This window comes from Ixodes scapularis, unplaced genomic scaffold (genome assembly GCF_016920785.2).
Source record: "Ixodes scapularis isolate PalLabHiFi unplaced genomic scaffold, ASM1692078v2 PGA_scaffold5__190_contigs__length_132052651, whole genome shotgun sequence".
In the NCBI taxonomy this organism is placed as follows: Eukaryota; Metazoa; Arthropoda; class Arachnida; order Ixodida; family Ixodidae; genus Ixodes; species Ixodes scapularis.
In genome coordinates this window covers 22,153,165-22,170,855 of record NW_024609880.1, presented here as the reverse complement: position 1 = coordinate 22,170,855, position 17,691 = coordinate 22,153,165, and the positions used below count along the sequence as shown (strand labels likewise).

Here is a 17,691-nt window from a genome sequence, read left to right as displayed (position 1 = left end):
GCCGATAGTCCTGTTTTCCCTGGGAAACAAGTTGAGCAAAATCAGGAGTGGCATAAAGTGCAGCTCATGTAAAAATTAATAAAAGTTGGTACACGCTCAATATCCAGTTGGTATTTTTTTATACAGATGAGAAGTCACTTTTGGTAGATTTGTGTAGAAAATAACTATATATATAAAGGTTGCCTTATTTGATTGGGGCATATGTGGCCAGATATGCCTTATATAAACGGATATGCTTCATGTGGCCAGATAGGCCAAACTTTTCATATAACCATTTTTTATATAAGTACAGATATGCCATTTTTGTGAAGGACGTGATGTCGCATGTGACATCACAAGGGTGGCCCTCGTGAGAGTTATGAGGGTTACCCTCATGAGGGCCACGAGTGTTAGCTTCACGAGGCTCACGAGGGTTACCCTGACGACGGTTACCCCCATGAGAATTACGAGGGATACCCTCACATGGGTCACGAGGGTTACTCTCACGAGGTTTACGAGGGTTACCCTCACGAGGGTCTCGGGCATTACCCTTACGAGGGTTAGTTACCCTCAAAAGGGTTACCCTCACGAGGGTTATCATCACGAGGGTTACGATCACGAGGATTACGCTCACGAGGGTTACGAGGGTTATGAAAGTTACCCTCACGAGGGTCACGAGGATTACCCTCACGAGCGTCACGAGGGTTACCCTCACAAGGTTCACGGAGTTGCTCTCACGAGAGTCGCGAGGGTTACCCTAACAAGGGCCACAAGGGTTACCATCGCGAAAGTTTTGAGGGTTACTCTTAAGAGGGTCACGAGAGTTACCCTCGTGACGTGACAAGTGACGTCACGTGTGACGTCGCGTGACGTCACACGCATCTAATATTGCCAATGTTGCCGCTAAATTAAGCAGAGAAATGTTTCCCCTAGATTTGGCGGAAAAAATTACCGCTAGACTTACCCTAGTGACGTCACGTGTGACGTCAGGAACGTAAAATGTTTCCACTATATTTAGCGGAAAATCTTCTCCATTAAATTTAGCGGGGAAGGAAGAGGGGCATACCCTCCCCCCGTACCCTCCCCCCCTCCTCCTCAAGAGCTGCGCTCTAATTCGGCGTTAGAAAAAATTGTAAACGTCCAATTTTTTCCTGCATTTTTTTTTCTTAGAGTGCGGAGTTCGTGAGCCGTGGACTTCCAGTTATTTCTTCGGAGAAAATCTTTTCTCCGTCTCCTCAACCTTTTCAGCCCGCCTTTGTGTGTCTGTCGTGTTCCTCGTACGAGGAACAGGTCAGACGGCCTTCATTTATTTACTCTCATGTCTTTTCCGCAATATCCCATAGTGCAAAATAAATTTTCTATTTTTTTTCTAGGCTTGCAAACGAACCATCTTATTTCTGACAAAGACAAAGGTAATTTCTAAAGTAACGAGTAATTTTCTAGAATTTCTGCTTGAAAGTAATTCATTACAGTACTATATTACCAGCCTAGACAAGTAATTCATTACATTACTCATTACCACAAAAATAATTTATTAGTGTAATTTGATTACAGTATATTACCCCAGGCTAGCGGTTCTACTGCACTGAATAAATTTCTCATTTACAGCTGGGAGACTCGTCGCTCGTTGAGGCAGACCAAGTTCTAGGCGGTATGAACATACGCACAACCCAAATTGTACTGGCATCTCTGCCAAGAATCGTTGGTTCGACCCCGCCGCGCTGGTCCTATGGTGGGGCGCGGCGAGGTGGACGACGAACATCGTTCTACACCGGCGGGCGTTGGACTTGCCGACGCCGAAGTATAAAGAGCCCAGGTCCATTAGTAACGCCGATCGTGTCAAGAGCCTGAACTTACGATGAGGCAAGAGGCTTTCGACGAGGCGACGATGCGTGCACGCCCTCGGCGCAGCAGCCACGAGCCTATAACCCGCAGTTAACTGGCCAGCCGCTCAGTCCAATGCTCCAATCATTTAATTGTTCCTACACGCTTTTTTGTTTGTTTGTAATTTTCTAATTTGTTAAAAACTTCCAAAATAACTGAAATTTCTAAGAAAAAAAAAAGTTCTCCTTTACGTTCCTACGTTCGACGGGGTTCCTTTCCGCGCAAAGGTCGGACGAGCTCAAAAACCATTGTAGTGCCCCGAAGCAGCCTGAGGAGGTGTTGTCTGCAATACACAATTAGGTTGCACGAAGCGTCAAAAGATCCATCCAAGCCAAGAGCCCATCCAAACCGACAGGTCGTCGTTCCCAAGGTGCCACGTTTCGATTGAGCTGTTTAAGGCAGCAGCCGCGCATGCGCTTTGCGTCCCAGCTCCCGGTGGTGTCCGACCAGTGCGGGGTGTCACGCAACGCTGGGCGCGCGCATCGCGGCTCTTTGGGGCGCCTAATTGGTGCCGCATTTCCGGCGCCCGCGACCTGGCCGAACTAAGCGGGCTGCGCTCGCTGCTTCGGCGCCGCTCGCATGCTTCCCGCGCGGACTTCGGTGTCCACTTCCGGTCATTTCGGAGGCGACGCTTCTCGGGCGCAGCCAACTGCGAGAGCGCGTGATAGATGCGATACGCGCGCGCGGGAACGGCCTCGCTGATTAACGCCGCAGCGCGGGCTTCTGCGTCTGGATGCCACCGCGGTAGGGTCCAGCGACCGTCGGGGTTACGGCTGGAGTACCGCCCTTCCTCGCTGCTCTTTCTTTGCTGGGCGGTCATTTGGCTTCCCGGGTGTTGCGTGCCCGTTGTGTTTGCTCTCCGACGGCTTCCCACCGGTCCACGGAGCCCCCAAGCTGGGCGAAAGAGCGAGCCTGTGTCTGATACGTGAAAACAAAAACTTGTTTCTCTGATTTTCTCCGGATCTTTCTCGGTGTATCGGCCAACGTTCTTTTTCGCTTTCGTTTCCTCTTTCAGGGTAAACTTCCTGTAATCGCTAGCTGTGAACGATAAGGGTCGTCATTCTTGTGTAAAGTTCCTTCCACACACGCCGTGCTCATCTGGATGTTTCGCTCAACAATTGTACGCACTACATACATGCTTACACCAACTACGCACATGCATACGCACATGCACGCACACAAACACATGCGCGCGTGCACGCGCACACACATATAAACAAACGCGCGCATTAGTCACCTCGTCCCTTAGAGTTTAGTACGCGGTCGCGAGAGGCATAAAAAAAGGTATTTCGCAGTCGGTCCTAGTTAAACGAAAGTGCGGGAACCAGCCTTAACTAGAAGATATCACGCTGGTTCTTAAACCATGACCTTCAAATAACCTTGAGAGCGTTATCAGCGACAATTTCTCCTAGACAATCTTTAGCTGTTGTCAATCAAATACTGCAAGGCCGTCAGTCTAGGTGAGAAAATACCCCTGTTAGATGACGAGGTATTTGGCATTTTCCGCTCAGTGCTGAACACCCATTACACTGAGTGGGCAGAATACGTAGGACATCCGACTTCGAGACCAACCCGTCCGTACTAGAATACCTAGATCGATTCGAAGTCTACACGATAGACGGCGCCAGTGTTTTATTTCGCCGTAAGCAACCCCATTCTAACGCAAATGTCTTCATCAGCCTGGATGTATTTATTTGACGTATTATCGTTTTTCGTCACTCTCTCGTTCTCCCGTTTCCTTCTGCATCCCATCCTCACTTTTTAATTTTTTCGCCTACATCTTTCCCGCGTGCCACTGCCAGCTGTTCCTCGGCAGCGGGAGGGAACGACACTAAGCAGGCTTGAAATGGCGCCTTGCCTTCGTTTGCCTGACCTTGGGTACTCTATACACCCCTGGAAATAGAGGAGTATTGCTGCATTTAAAGTGTTTTCATCTGTACATGAGATTTGTGAGCCCAACCACGCAGAACACAATGTGCGGCTCGAAATTTGTTTTCGTTCCGCCCGAAAACCGCCGATCGAGAACTGACCGGTTTGAGTCGCGCTCACTCTCTTCGCCGTGGTCACGTGCCGTTTTCTATGGTTTAGACACAACCACCAAAAATAATCAAAGTAGTGGCTCATAGAAGGAACACACTAATACTAGAAATAGAAAAATATATAATAACTCTTTTTTTTTGGTGCGTTCTAAAAAGCTGCAAATACGTCGATTGAAAAAAAAAAGAAGAAAGTAGCAGAGCAACGTGACTTCCGGTAACTCTCTCCTCCTCTACATGTCTTCTTCCTCCCGAGTCCAGTTTCGGTTACGGTTTCGAGCAGTTGCGTTTTCTCACTTTATGAAAAATATACGTGGCGCTGTAGCAAAACGTTGACTGGTTAATCTTCTGACACCATAATAGATCGCCTGGCAAAACATAAACAATACTTTTTTTTTTTCGGGGGGGGGGGGGGGGGGGGGGCGGGGTGTTTAGTGTCCCTTTAAGTGCCCACACAACGATGCGTTGTCACGTAAGCCGGGAAGGCTTGTTTGGCTTGGTTAGGCTGGCGCCGAGGAGAACAGTCAAGCGAGACGAGGCATCGCATCTTCATTGCGCTTAAGAGGACGCCGTAGCCCCCCGTCTCTCCTAATTATGCATACGTGCTAGCAGCTTAGTTCAGGCCACGGACCCCGTATAATAACTGCCAAATGGGACTCGTGTTCTTGCAGCTTTCAAGGCTGAAATGCTTTGTTTATTTTCTGCGCAAACCTCTTACGCTTGGATAGCCTTTTTTCCATTTTATTTTTTCCCTTATCCCTTATAAGTCTTGCAGGCTTGATTTTGCAAGAATGATAAGAAACACAAACAAAAACGGTAGGTTGTAACTTGAAAAAATGGTTCAACAAGTAGAATTTGGAGGCAATTTTGTCTCGTTTACGTCGAAGCTAGAAGCACGCTGTAAAAGTTACGTACTGCCACAACATTCAGCCAAATACTACTCTCTTTGAAAAACTTACCCTAGCTCTGAACCTCACGCCTGAGCACGTTACAGTCAAATATCATAATTAGTGAAGTAATCAACGTGACCAGATGTATAGACAAACACACACAATTGTGACGCGAGCGCGTGGAGATAATTATATGTATAACGCTCAAGAGATAGTAGCTTACTAACACAAAATGCGTTATATCGCTGATCCAGAACCGTTTCCGGTATTCTTTATGCAACTTCACAAGCAGGGTTGTTACTCTCACGTATATGCTTGTGGTTGTGGCCATAACTATGGCTGTCTCAATAAAGGTGTACTGGCAACAGGTTTTCTTCAGATCTGTTTCGTACTTTCAATGGCGGTGTAATACAATGCACCGAGATTTTGCGAGCTCCGTGCCTCGTAAGGCAATTTTAAGCCATATGCTGCGTATAGAGTCCTACCAACGAACTATTCGAAAAATCCCATAGAGATCAATATTTTTGTTAACCAACATGGTATGTTATTATTAAGGTCGGTTTACACAGGGGAATATTTTTACGTTACGTTATGTTGCGACCGGTTACGTCGGGAGTCACAGGGACATCCATGCTTCGAACGAAGCGTGGTGCACAACTCAAGAAGTAGCTTTGATCGCGACGAACGAAACACGAATGTCCCTTAAAGGGCCCCTGAAAAGAAAAAAAAAGTTTTTAAAAAACAGTCTGGTTGAGACACGCGTGTCAAAAAATGAATTTTACGCGAAAAAAAAAAAAAATTTTTAGAGCAATATTGACTGCGCCAGACGCAATTTAGTCGGCAGTCACCTCCTTTCCACTTTTCTCTCTCTCGGCATCTCGGGCGCGTGGAGGAGAGGTAGTCCCCGCCTCTTCGTAGTGGATCGGCTTGGCTGCTTTCCTGGCTTGGCTGCGCCCCGCACGAGAGCCATTGCTACTTCCTGGCCGTGTTCCAAAATCGACTCGATCTTACCCCAGGGTGAGGGTTTTGTACTCTTGGCGTTCTAAAACCTACCCGCGTACAGCGTTTTTCAATCTGTGCTGCCACGTGATACGATCCGCCGGAGAAACTCGGATCCATTTGGAGATTTGGAACACAGCCCCTGGCCGGCTGTCTGCCGGTCGAACGACATACCGCGTCGTATCGTGCACGTACCGTGGTCATACACACAGTACATAGTCGTCGCGGTGGACCCCGACCTGAAGCGTCGGTTGCTTCAACGCTGCCAGCAGCTGGGCCTTCGCCCGTACGAGGACACGCCTCGCCAGCCGGAAGGCGTCCGCTCCGATCGCCGCGAGACAACCGCTCGCGAGGCACCCGCTTCGCCGCGGCGAAGCGGGTGCCTCGACGAGTTCGTTCGAGCCGCACGATCCTTCAAGCCGCCGCGAGGACACGCAGTGGTAACTGATTTTTTTTTTTTTTTATTAAACGTTGAGTGCGGTGCCGCGTGCCTCACTAAACTCTTTACGGGAACCACGGGAACCGACATCTAAACAAAAATTGGCACTGGCGCGCGCCAGAAAACAAACAAAAGATGAGGTAAACGGGACACACGAATCGCGCAAAGAAGAGCAGAAAAACAGAAACCTGTCACCTCGCGCCACTTCCTAAGTACTTACTATGACTGACTAACTAACACAAGCAACAAGCCCTCTTCAGAACGCGAAACGCGAAGACGGCGACCACGACAGAAAACAAAATGGCGAAGCTTTTGTTTGTTGTTTTGTTGTAGTATCCGAACGGAAGTTACGATTTTGTAGAACGTTTGTAAACAATTGCGACATTCATTCCTTGGATTGTTTCTTAAACCTAAAAATATGTAATTCAAAAGAAGATTTCAAGAGATCACGAAGATTTTATAACCAACATCTAACTGTCACTCATTCTATTGGCCAATGAGAAGCCGATTTGAATGACCATGGTTACCAATGAGAAGCCGAGCTGAATGACCTGGAATTTGCGCGCAAAGTTTCAAATAAATCTCTCGCCGTCAATATTGCTCTAAAAATTTTTTTTTTCGCGTAAAATTCATTTTTTGAGACGCGTGTCCCAACCAGACTGTTTTTAAAAAACTTTTTTTTTCTTTTCAGGGGCCCTTTAAGAAATCGGAAGTGAACACCCCTGTGTGAACTAACATTTCGTAGCGATTCATAAAATGACCCAAAACTTGTATAAAGAGAAAACCAAACATGCTTGGCTCGATCAACAATGCAGCGAAAAGCTTTAAAAATTAAAAAAAAAAGAATTTTCTTTGTTTGCCCACATATCTGGTTTGGTTCCACGTTCGAATTATTCTGACCTGTCTATTTTAGCAAGCTTTGTCCGAAAATAATAAAAATGGCCACACTATTCCTTAAAAGGCAGCTTGTAACACGTAATGTATTGTTTTAGTTCGCGGTGACGTTACACATCTGAAACTGTTACGCATGGTGTGCCTGGACGGCGCGTACATCGGTGTGCGTCTTCTGAAATAAATGAAGCAGAGGTGTGCGAATACCGAAATTTCAACTTGGATGGTAATCGAATGTTAAAGTGTCGAAAACCGGCCTGAAAAGTCGAACATCGAATCGGCGAAAATAATCCCTGGAGAAGGGGGACAAAGGACAAACACAGCTAGGTTACTTGTGCGTGGCCGAGAAAATTCACCTGGTCCTGGTATCGAACCAGGGACCTCTCCATTTCCAGTGGAGCGCTCTACCAACTGAGCTAACCAGGAGTTAGACGTCAGTAGAGAAAACGGGTTTTATCAGCCGCCACCAGTCTAACTCCAACAAGGGTGAACGGCTTGCATTTTTAAGGTTATAATTGATAATGCAATTAAATGCAAAGGAACAAGCGAGCTGGACAAGAATGACGAAAATAATCCCTCGATAAGGGGAACAAGACGAACAAAGGACAAACAAAGTTGTCCTTTTCGGTCGCGCACCAGTGACCTAGCTGCGTTTGGAGATTTGTGTCTGTCCTATGTCCCCCTTGTTCTGCTTCTCCAGGGATTATTTTCGTCATTCTTGTCAAGCTCGCTTGTACCTTTGCACTTAATTGCATTATCAATCCTAACCTTAAAAATGCAGGCCGTTGACCCTTGTTAGTGCTAGACTGGTGGCAGCTGATAAAACCCGTTTGCTCTACTGTCGTGTAACTCCAGGTTAGCTCAGTTGGTAGAGCGCTCCACTGGAAATGGAGAGGTCCCTGGTTGGACACCAGGGCCAGGCGAAATTTTTCGGTCACGCACCAGTCACCTAGCTGTGTTCTGAGATTTGTGTTTGTCCTTTGTCCCTCTTGTTCCCCTTCTCCAGGAATTATTTTCGTCATTCTTGTCCAGCTCGCTTGCGCCTCTGCTTTTTATTGCATTGTCAATCATTTTATTAGGAACGTTCACAAGAGTAAAAAAAACAACACATAGGTCAGAAAAGACAACAACATGACGTGCTTATGTTATCTCTTGCAGGGCACACGGAACAAAGAGAGGCTGTTAGACATAAAGACGACGTTACAGGTCAAGTTTTTTGGGATTTCCCGTGCAAAAGAAACAGCACCGCCTGGCGGTGAACTGAGGATGAATTTCGATCACTCGGGGATCTTTCAACGTGTATTTGAAACTTTGGTTACACGGAACTTTTTCTCCTGCAATAAGCTCCCGTCAGATTTTGGGCACCTCATTCGGGATAAAAACGGCGTTAAAGAAACATTTACGCCATCCAAAACATTTTTTTTTTTGGTTTGCCAGGTGGTTTAATATAATGTTAGAAAACTACCGAATCAATATTTTGCTACACCGTCACGTATATTTTTAATAATGTCAAGAAACGCAACTGCTCGAAACCAAAATCGAAACTCAACTGGGGAGAAACAAGAAATGTAGAGGAGAGAATTGCCGGGTAGTCATTTCACTCCGCGCGACCGCGGTTTCGTTTTTTTTAGAGCGCAGCTCTCAGGCGCACATTTCCGGCTTGAGCGCCGTCGCCGCCGGCGTACCCCATAGAGATCATACATACTAACTCTAGAGGAAAAGGTCCGCCCTTTTCCCATGCATTCTGGCTGCCGCAAGAGGCGGAGCTTGCAGGCAGACCTTCGCGGTCCCACACATGGTTACCCCCTGCCTACGATTTCACAAATATAATTATATCATCAGAGCAGTGTCATGAACTTCAACAATCCACGAACTTACCGGTGGAAAGATATTCGCGTTCCTTTCGAAGCTTTCTCTTTGCATAGCGCGCACATGTATGGCCTCCCGTCAAAACTAAACTAAACCAGATAACCGACATCGCGGGTGGTCGCGCCTGGCCGCGCCCCAGGAATACGAAACCACCAGATTTCCGAGATTTCAACAGAAGGATAGCTAATGCAGCGTAATGAATATACCGCTTTTTATAAGCGTTAGAATAGCTCAAAATTTAGTTTACAACGCTAAATTATCACTATGTATATTGCTGAGAGTTTTCAGTCTTCGCGATTACCATTGCGACTGTCGTCCTTCAGCTGGCATCATTGGTTTCTTCCTCTCGTGTTCTGTCGCTCTCTTTCGCGATCTTTCACTCGGGACCCAGGGTGTCGGCGCACGGGATTTGTCGCTCCTCCTCACCCACCTTTACCCCCCTGGCGTACCCTTAAAGTCACGTGACCCCCCCCCTGAGGTCACGTGACCCCCTGATGTCACGTGACTCCCTGAGGTCCCGTGAGCCTTCTGAGGTCACGTGACCCTCCTGAGCTCACGCGACCTCACGGGGGCCACGTGGCCCTCGTGTCCCTCGTGAGGCCACGTGGCCCCCCTGGCGGAGTAGCAGGCAGGATGACGAGGTAAGGAGGAGGGAGGAGGGGTATACCGACCCCTCAGTACCCTTGCATCCTCCTCCTCAAGAGCTGTGCTCTAATTCGGCGTTACAGGGAGTTGTAAACGGCTTTCATTTTTTCCCTTAATTTTTCTGGCCGTACGGAGCAGACGAACCACGCACGCGCCACACGTCACACAAAATGCGCAAAAGTCAAGCACTTCGCTCTTGACCTTTTCACGTTTTTCAAGCTCTTAACAAATCTTGTTCGTAAGACGAGCGATGTTTTCAGCCAGGAGAAAGAGGCGACGACTCGGCGACTTTTTCGTACGAGTCAGCTAAGTCGTCGGGAGTGTCTTACGAAATAAATCCGAATTGTTTTCACCGGCACACGATTTCTCTTTCGAAGCTAGACAGGTTCGCCGGTACCGCGAACAACAGTTCTGAAGTAGGGGTCCTACGCCTGTCGTCCCCCGCCTTCCCTTTGTCCGCTTGGTTCAGCTGTCGAGGTCGCGGCCCCCGCGATTCGACGCCATGTTGCGAATTACGCAAAGAATGCACACAATGCTCCGGTTCGCTGTGCATCTTTTTAACATTAACCGTCTCGTGGAGCGAAAAATGTTTGGGCTTTGCTGATACAACTGGAGGCAGCGTTGTCCTCTTCAGAATACGGCGCATCACGTGAGGCCGCCGTGCAAAACATAGCCGAAGTAATTAACCAAAAATCTCATAACTTGACTGAGATTTCAGTATTCGCGCAATTCAAGATGCACTGAGGACAATTTTAAAGCGCACAACTCGTGGCGCAGAAAAAATAACGGGCGAAGCAGTTGCAAATCTTGGTCCTGGAACCAAAGCAAGCCTTGTGTTTTTCAATGACCTTTCAAGAAGGTAAACTATGCCAGATTCATTGAAACGGGCAAAGTTCATCTACTCAAGTGTGGAAAACCTCCAGCTGCACTATATTCATTACGTCTAGTAAGTCTCACTAGCTGCGTTGGGGAGCTCATCAAAAAGATGATAGACTTGCTTCTGCAATGACGGTTTGAACAACATAGCGTGTTTTTAGAACAAATGACTGGATTTCGTTCTCGAAGATGCACGATTGACTCCGTCCTTTTTCTCGTTTCGACTGTCGAACAGCAGTTAAAATCTGGGAACTTCTCTATAGCGGTGTTCTTAGACATTCGTCGGGCTTTTGATACCGTGAGCCACACCTATGCTCTGCACGAACTCCTTCATCTTAAGGCGCGAGGTCGCATTGTACACTGGGCTGGATCCTAAACTGCTTGCTCAGCGAGAGAAAATTTATAGCAACGAGGGAAGGAAACAGCACAACGTATGGTTTTAGTCATAGAGTTTCGCAAGGTAGCGTTTTAAGTCCTACTTTATTGAACGTGATCATGGCTGAATTGCCGAAACAACTTTCGCCACCGCTCCGAATTTCAATCTACACTGGTGACATTGGTGCATGGGCATCTGGTTCTTCCTCAGGTATTTTACAAACTAAATTGCAATTCGATAATGATAAGACATACCAATACTTTCGTGAAAGAGGTATGGATATTCCAGCTGAAAAATCCGCAGTGCTGCCTTTCACTAGAGAACAGAAGGGGGGATCGGTGGCCGAGTGGCCTAGCGCACACCAGCTCGGAGCACGTGGAGCGAAAGCTCGCGCTGCAGAACCCAGGGATCCTGGGTTCGAGCCCCACCCCTGCCAGTTTCGATCTGGATGAGCATCGTACCGGCGTGCGGTCGTGTATCACTACTGCGTGATGCACGTTAAAGACCCCAGGCTATCGGTTGTACCGCACTGGCTAAATTTCTCATCTACAGCTGAGAGACTCGTCGCCCCTGTGAGGCAGACCAAGTTCTAGGCTGTATAAACATACACACAACCCAATTTTAGAGAACAGAACGAAAGTCAAAACATCGAACGAGTCAAAACGTATAATTTTTTTGGTGTCGTGCTAGACTGTTCTTTAACACGGTCTAAACTAATTAATTAGCTTAAAATAAAAATAAATGTCAACATTATGGTATTCGATGTGTTGCGGGTGCTCGATGGGGTCGATCGATAGATGGGGTCGATGAATTGATGGTTTTCTTCATTTCCATACAGCTCTCGTACGACTGACGATCGCACATTCAATGATAGTCCTTCATAAAATTTCGCCAATATCTGAGGAAAGCGCTTGAAATAAATGCTTGCACTAAGTGTGCTCCTACGTCTAGGTGTTCCTCGAGCAACTTTTAACGTGAAACATTCAATGACTAGTTGTTCCGGATTTTCTGAAGCCGGATTCAGTGAAGCTGAAGGGTTTGGATTTGGGCTAGTTGGTTGAACATGTTTAGGGGTTAAAAGCGCTAAAAACGACGGACGAGTAGGAGAGACACTGCATGTGCCTTCCTACTCGTCCGTCGTTCTTAGCGCTTTTAACCCTTGAACATCAGTGAAGCTGGATCGAGTGAAGCCGGATTTAGTTTCCCCGCTAGATTTAGTGGGAAATTTGAGGCCACTAACCTCAAGACCAATTCAGTTTCCCACTAAATTTAGCGGGAAAGATCATGCCACGACTTTGTGTCACGTGACCTCTACATTGATTGATTGAACATGTTTTATTAATAAAAAAAGAAGTAAAACGCGTACGACTCTCTCTAATCAATTGTCCACTGACATCGGAGAGAGAAGGGGTGGGGGAATGGGGTGTGGATAGGTAGGGGGTTACCAGAAATGTCTCTATTCAGATGGAGTCCTGGATGTTTGCTGTCGCGACAAAGTCAAGAAGCGAGTCTAATATGGCCTTGCGGTGCTGGGCCCGTGGAGCGAAAGCTTGCGCTGCATAACGGAGGGATCCTTGGTTCAATCCCCACCCTTTGCATGTTTCGATCTGGATGAACATCGTACCGGCGTGTTGTCGTGTATCACTACTGCGTGGTACCTGTTAAAAACCCCAAGTTAGTGGTTGTACCACACTGGCTAAATTGCTCATCTACAGCTGAGACACCAGACGTCCACTGAGGCAGACTAACTTCCGGCTGTATAAACATACACACAACAATTTGCTTTTTGTGTCTACCATAGCACGTTTATTATAGCCCAGACTTAGAGTGCACCCCCCTCCCCTCCCTACCCCTAGCTCCCCCCCGTGGACCATACCGCCATTAAACATACGAAGACATATTTCAGGCATTGAACCCAAATCATGTCTACTCTTCTTTGGCAAAAGCACTGTCCCTGGATCATGTGGGAGACTGCTACAACAATGATGTACACGTTTATATAGAAAGATAGACTTTAAAAAAATGCCTCAACATTTGAATTCCCCATTCCGAAATTTAGTGCATGGAAGATTTTTTGCCGTTATCACCTTACATGATCAGCGGTGGCTGAGTTGCATGTGATATTTTCATCACTTCTGTTGAGAACTTCGGTGAGCAGGAAAATTGGATTAGACTGACAGATTCCAAGAACGCATTGAAACTGTTAAAAGGCACAACAATGAAGTCCTTCTTGGGAAAACTTTTATAAAAATTTCAAAGAACGTTACTGCACGAAGAGAGATTTGGATATACAATACGCCTCCAATGAAATCCGGGTTATTGCGACATTCCCGGAAACTCTCAAGAAGATCGTTTGGCTGGCGAAGCCTATTCTCGCGACACTATGGAACTAGTCACATTCACAACTGCGGATGCCAAGTTCCTACTAGGGCAATTCCGAGAAGAACACTCTCAGAAGCAATTGTTTACCGAAAACTCCCTCGACGCTCTCTTATATCACATTGACTCGGATCTTAAGGTACCACCTTGCAACAAAATAAAAAGAAACCCCGATGCTCTCTTACACCGATTACGACTCCAAGTGGCTTCCGCAGGCAGCTTCTTGGACGGAGTCCAGCAACGTGAGTCTCAAACAAGGGGATACGGTCATTCTTTTGAAGGTGCGAATCACATTCTCCGAGACAGCCAACGCTCGCCACTTGAAGGGCAAAGGATGAAAATTTGTCTCAAACTACTGGACAGACATCCCCCATCAGCTAAGATCATTTGTGACTTTTTTTTTTTTTTTTTTTAAAGACAGCAGTTTCATAAATCTCTTAGGCGCTAAGACGTTTTTTCACACCTGATTGTGTTTGTTCCTGAGCTCGTTTGTGAGGGAGAAAACGTAGCGGTTTGCAGTCCGTGTGTGGAATAAGTGATATGTATCTTCCCAACAGACAATTAACAAAAAGTTTAAAAAAATACAGTGCTGAAGAATAATTTCGTGCTTTACCTGTTTTGTGGGTGTTCATATTAGAAAGGGTGTTCCGATATTGTTTAGTCACCCGCTCCGCGTTTGTGTTTTTCTGGTTGTGTCGCATTAGTGATCTTTCGCTTTATCGTCCCTTACCTTTATCATTGGTTCTCCCCTCTTAAACCATCATACATTTCGCTATTTTCTTCAATTTCAAGTTATGGAGTAGCGGACGCCGTTTTTAAGACTGCCAGTCTCTCCAGAGCCTTCATTAATTTCTTTCTCTGTCTGTCTGTCTGTCTGTCTCTCTCTTTCTTAAACTTGAATACTAGAAGTCCGAAAATCGAGTCGAATTATTTGGCCAATGATTATTCGATTCGCACTGGAAATCGAATATTCGCACACCGCTAAAACAATGCTTTACCTTTTGAACCGGAGTGCTACGCAAAGCTCGCGTTCTTGCGGTCATAGATCTCAGCATTGACGTCGCTATTTCGCCTCTCGTTGCTTCCTCCAAAGCACTCTCGCTCCTCGCTTACACGATAAGTACGAGCGCAATCGGTCCATGCCTCGTAGATGGCAAAGGCCTAGTGCTGAAAGTGTGACGTCACCCACTAGACTGGGCACGAGTACTGCGTGAGCGCTCGGCTTGCACTCAGTCGACGAGGAAACGAGTCGGATGCTGACGTAGGAGGATTTGCGTTAATAGTGTTTTAAGACCGTCATTCTGATCCACCTGAAAAGTCCTTATCCTATTGAAAAATTTCATTTGCATGAGAAATATCTGTGTCCAATAAACAGATGTGAATCATACAAGATATTAAAGGAGATATAAGTCCCATATAAGTACTATATAAGAACCATATAAGATCTATTAAAAACTATATAAGATATATAAGAACATATAAGAACAATAGAAGAACCATATAAGAAACGTTTCAAAGGCTTCTTATACGGTTCTTATATGTTCTTATATGATACTTGTGTGTTCTTATATATATTGTATGATTTATATGTGTTTATTGGGCACACGAAATTTCCCATAGAGATGGCTTTTTCATTAGGGTAGGCCCTAGGGTAATAAACGTCCGATCTTTTAGAGAAGACAAACCAGCACAACTGCCAGGCGAAGAAACATTCTTATTGCGCAAAATAGGCCCAATACTTCGCACACTGTCCGTGCTTCGTGATCCGTATTCTCTTCATTCCGAGATAATGAAATGACGCCGCTCTCCTTCGGCACCCTTTATTTCTTCCCCTCTCTCGGTCTACGCGTGACTAATAAAACGATGTCGTAAAACTGTTTGACAGTAAGGGACGTTAACTCGAAGGAGCTGGCGGCACGCCCTTTGATCGGGATCGTAAAACGCGCAGCCGGATCGAAAGCCTCATTTGTTTCTTCCGCGTTTGGTGTATTGTTGACGTCTTTCAATCTGGCTCGTCGTTTGTTTGTAATTGCACATTTTTAATCGTGTTAATGAGAAATGCGCAATGGGCAACGCAGCAATCGCGGAGTGCGCGCGAAAAATTATCGTAAATCGCAAACAAAGAACGCCGTATCATGTGGACTTCTCCGTTGGGAAAAAAAGAAAAGAAATGAAGATGGCTTCATTTAAAAAAAAAAAAAAAAACTGTCTTTCCGAGTAAACTGTTTGCTTTACGACTCCTGCCTCCCATGCTATAAAAAAAAGGAGAAAAAGAAACGTTTTTGGTGCTAGACGTTCATTTTCGACATGACCGGATGTGATCGATTCGCGCTCACTTCGCCCTCTCGAAGTCATGACGGCTATAGTCAGATGAAAGACCTACACCAGGCGGATACAATCAATAAAACAACCTCCTAAAAGAAACGCCTACCACTATACCACACTTAACGACTGTTTGACCTGCCCAGTTTGGTACTAGCTAAAAGGGATGAAATGCCGCAAGGAGTGCCTCCGGCATGCTAAGTTATAAAACCGACTGCAAATTTGCGACACTATAAGCTTTTACATTTCCTTTTTGCATCTCGTTTAGCAACCTAACGTACCGGACAAAAAAAAAAAAAAAAAAAAAAAGAAGGAAAGCTTTTTTTAATGTTTGATGATTCCGCTCAGTGTACGATGATTCAAGTCTCATGGGCCGTAAGTTGGAGCTATGTTTTGACTGGCGTCATTGAACAAAATGAAGGGACCTAACGGACGCCCCTTTCTCTAGATGTGGCGTCACGAAGATGAGACGCTCGAACTGAGATTCATGATGGCGGCATTTCTCACTAGAAATTTTGGAGGCTGACTTCTGTAGTGCTTATCTGACAGCTGAAATAGATTTTTGTCAACACGATTAACCTTCAGTAAGACTGCTCGTTTACAAGCCGCATTTCTGTCGCCAGACTTAACAATTTGCCTATGAACAAGCCTAAGACAGCTTGCTAAAAAAAGTGCATCTGGCATGTCTGAAAACATTGTTTCGCTGAAGTACAAACTTGACAACGCCGAAATAAGCTGCCTACGCCGAAATGAGCGCCAGCGCGGCCACATACAACATAAAAATGCGTTCCCTTTTATTTTTTTATTTTTCTCGTATTGGCCTCTGTGAACAGAAGAGATCTGTGTTTTCCGTCCTTCCTTTTTCCCAGTCTCGGGGTGTTCTTACTATGGCCCCTGTGCAGTGATTTCCCTACACACCCCACCCCCCTTGTTTTTCTGAAGGCACCCACTTAATTCGGAACGACTCCTTTATTCTCAATCCCCCCCCCCCCCCGCTCCTCCGAAAAATTTAGACATCCCCCTTATTTCAATTCCTGGGGAAACCCCTGCCTCTGTGATTGGACAACCTCGTTGAATGAACGCTCCACCTAGCTGTGGGCAGCCTGGGAATCTAAAGCGTTGTACCAGCTGGCTAACATGCCAAATCACTCTTAGTTGTTTTCACCGCGAGGAGGCCAAGTGCAATAGGCACCGGGAGCGGCGCTCCGCCGCCAATGAAAGGCCATCGCAGCGTATGCGCGGGGGCACTTGGGATAGCGGCGCGGGCGATAACGGTCAATAGTGACTACGTCTTGTTGAATCGGTGCGTTGGGTCATTCTCCGAGACGGGTAGCAGCAAGGGAATTCGTACACTGGCGCCTAACGTGGGGCTAGAACCGAAGACCCCGAGGTTAAGGGTCTCGAACTCTACCGACTGAACTATACTTCATTCACCCTTAAGGTGGCACTAGAAGCTCCGCCTTTACCGCGAGCTCGCTGGCTTCCGCAGTGCTTTGGTTGTGCGTGCCTGCGCGTTCACAGTTGCGTTCGCAAGGGCAGAAATCTTGCGCTTAAGGAGAAGCTTTTAATCTCAGCTTAAGGGTGAACGGAGTATTGGGGATCAGATCAAACGGTCATGCCTCTAGGGGTACGCTTTAGCTGTGGTGACAACAAACCGTATTTTCTTGTTGGTTTTTGATCCGAAAGAAATCGAAAGTGACAATTCGAAGGCCGCTCCTCGTGCGACTGAAGCGCTGTTCAGAGCGAAGCGCTCCTGCCTAGACCGTGCTAGGCTAGGTTCAATTTCTTTGTTTTGCTGTGTTACTAAACACCAGGGTGTGGGAATAAAAAGCTGCATAAAGTGCCCCCTATAGTTTGATATCCTGCCCAACAGCCGTGCCCTGGCGATGGGCCATCCGCGGAAGTCATCTTAAACTCGTACTTCGCGTCGCCGAGGAAAACGCGTTCATGGCTTTGAGACATGCATGTCTAGCGCAAGCGCTCGTTCTGCGGAAGAACGCGTGAAGGTAGCGACCTCGTGCATGCGGCATTGGCTGCAGGCTCAGCACAAAAGGGTGCTCGGGCGTTTTCGTCATGGTTCCTGATTTGTCTGAAAATTTACTAATC

The 17,691-nt window shown here is 46.6% G+C and overlaps 1 protein-coding gene and 1 non-coding gene across 2 annotated transcripts in view; both read right to left on the bottom strand.

The window, feature by feature from the left end:
- The window catches only part of LOC8050492 (reversion-inducing cysteine-rich protein with Kazal motifs), a 231,124-nt gene that overhangs the window by 81,168 nt on the left and 132,265 nt on the right, over window positions 1-17,691 (bottom strand). The gene's annotated exons all lie outside the window — the stretch shown is intronic.
- Trnas-gga lies at window positions 7,470-7,544 on the bottom strand. The gene has a single exon. It is a non-coding gene; the product is annotated as a tRNA-Ser (tRNA).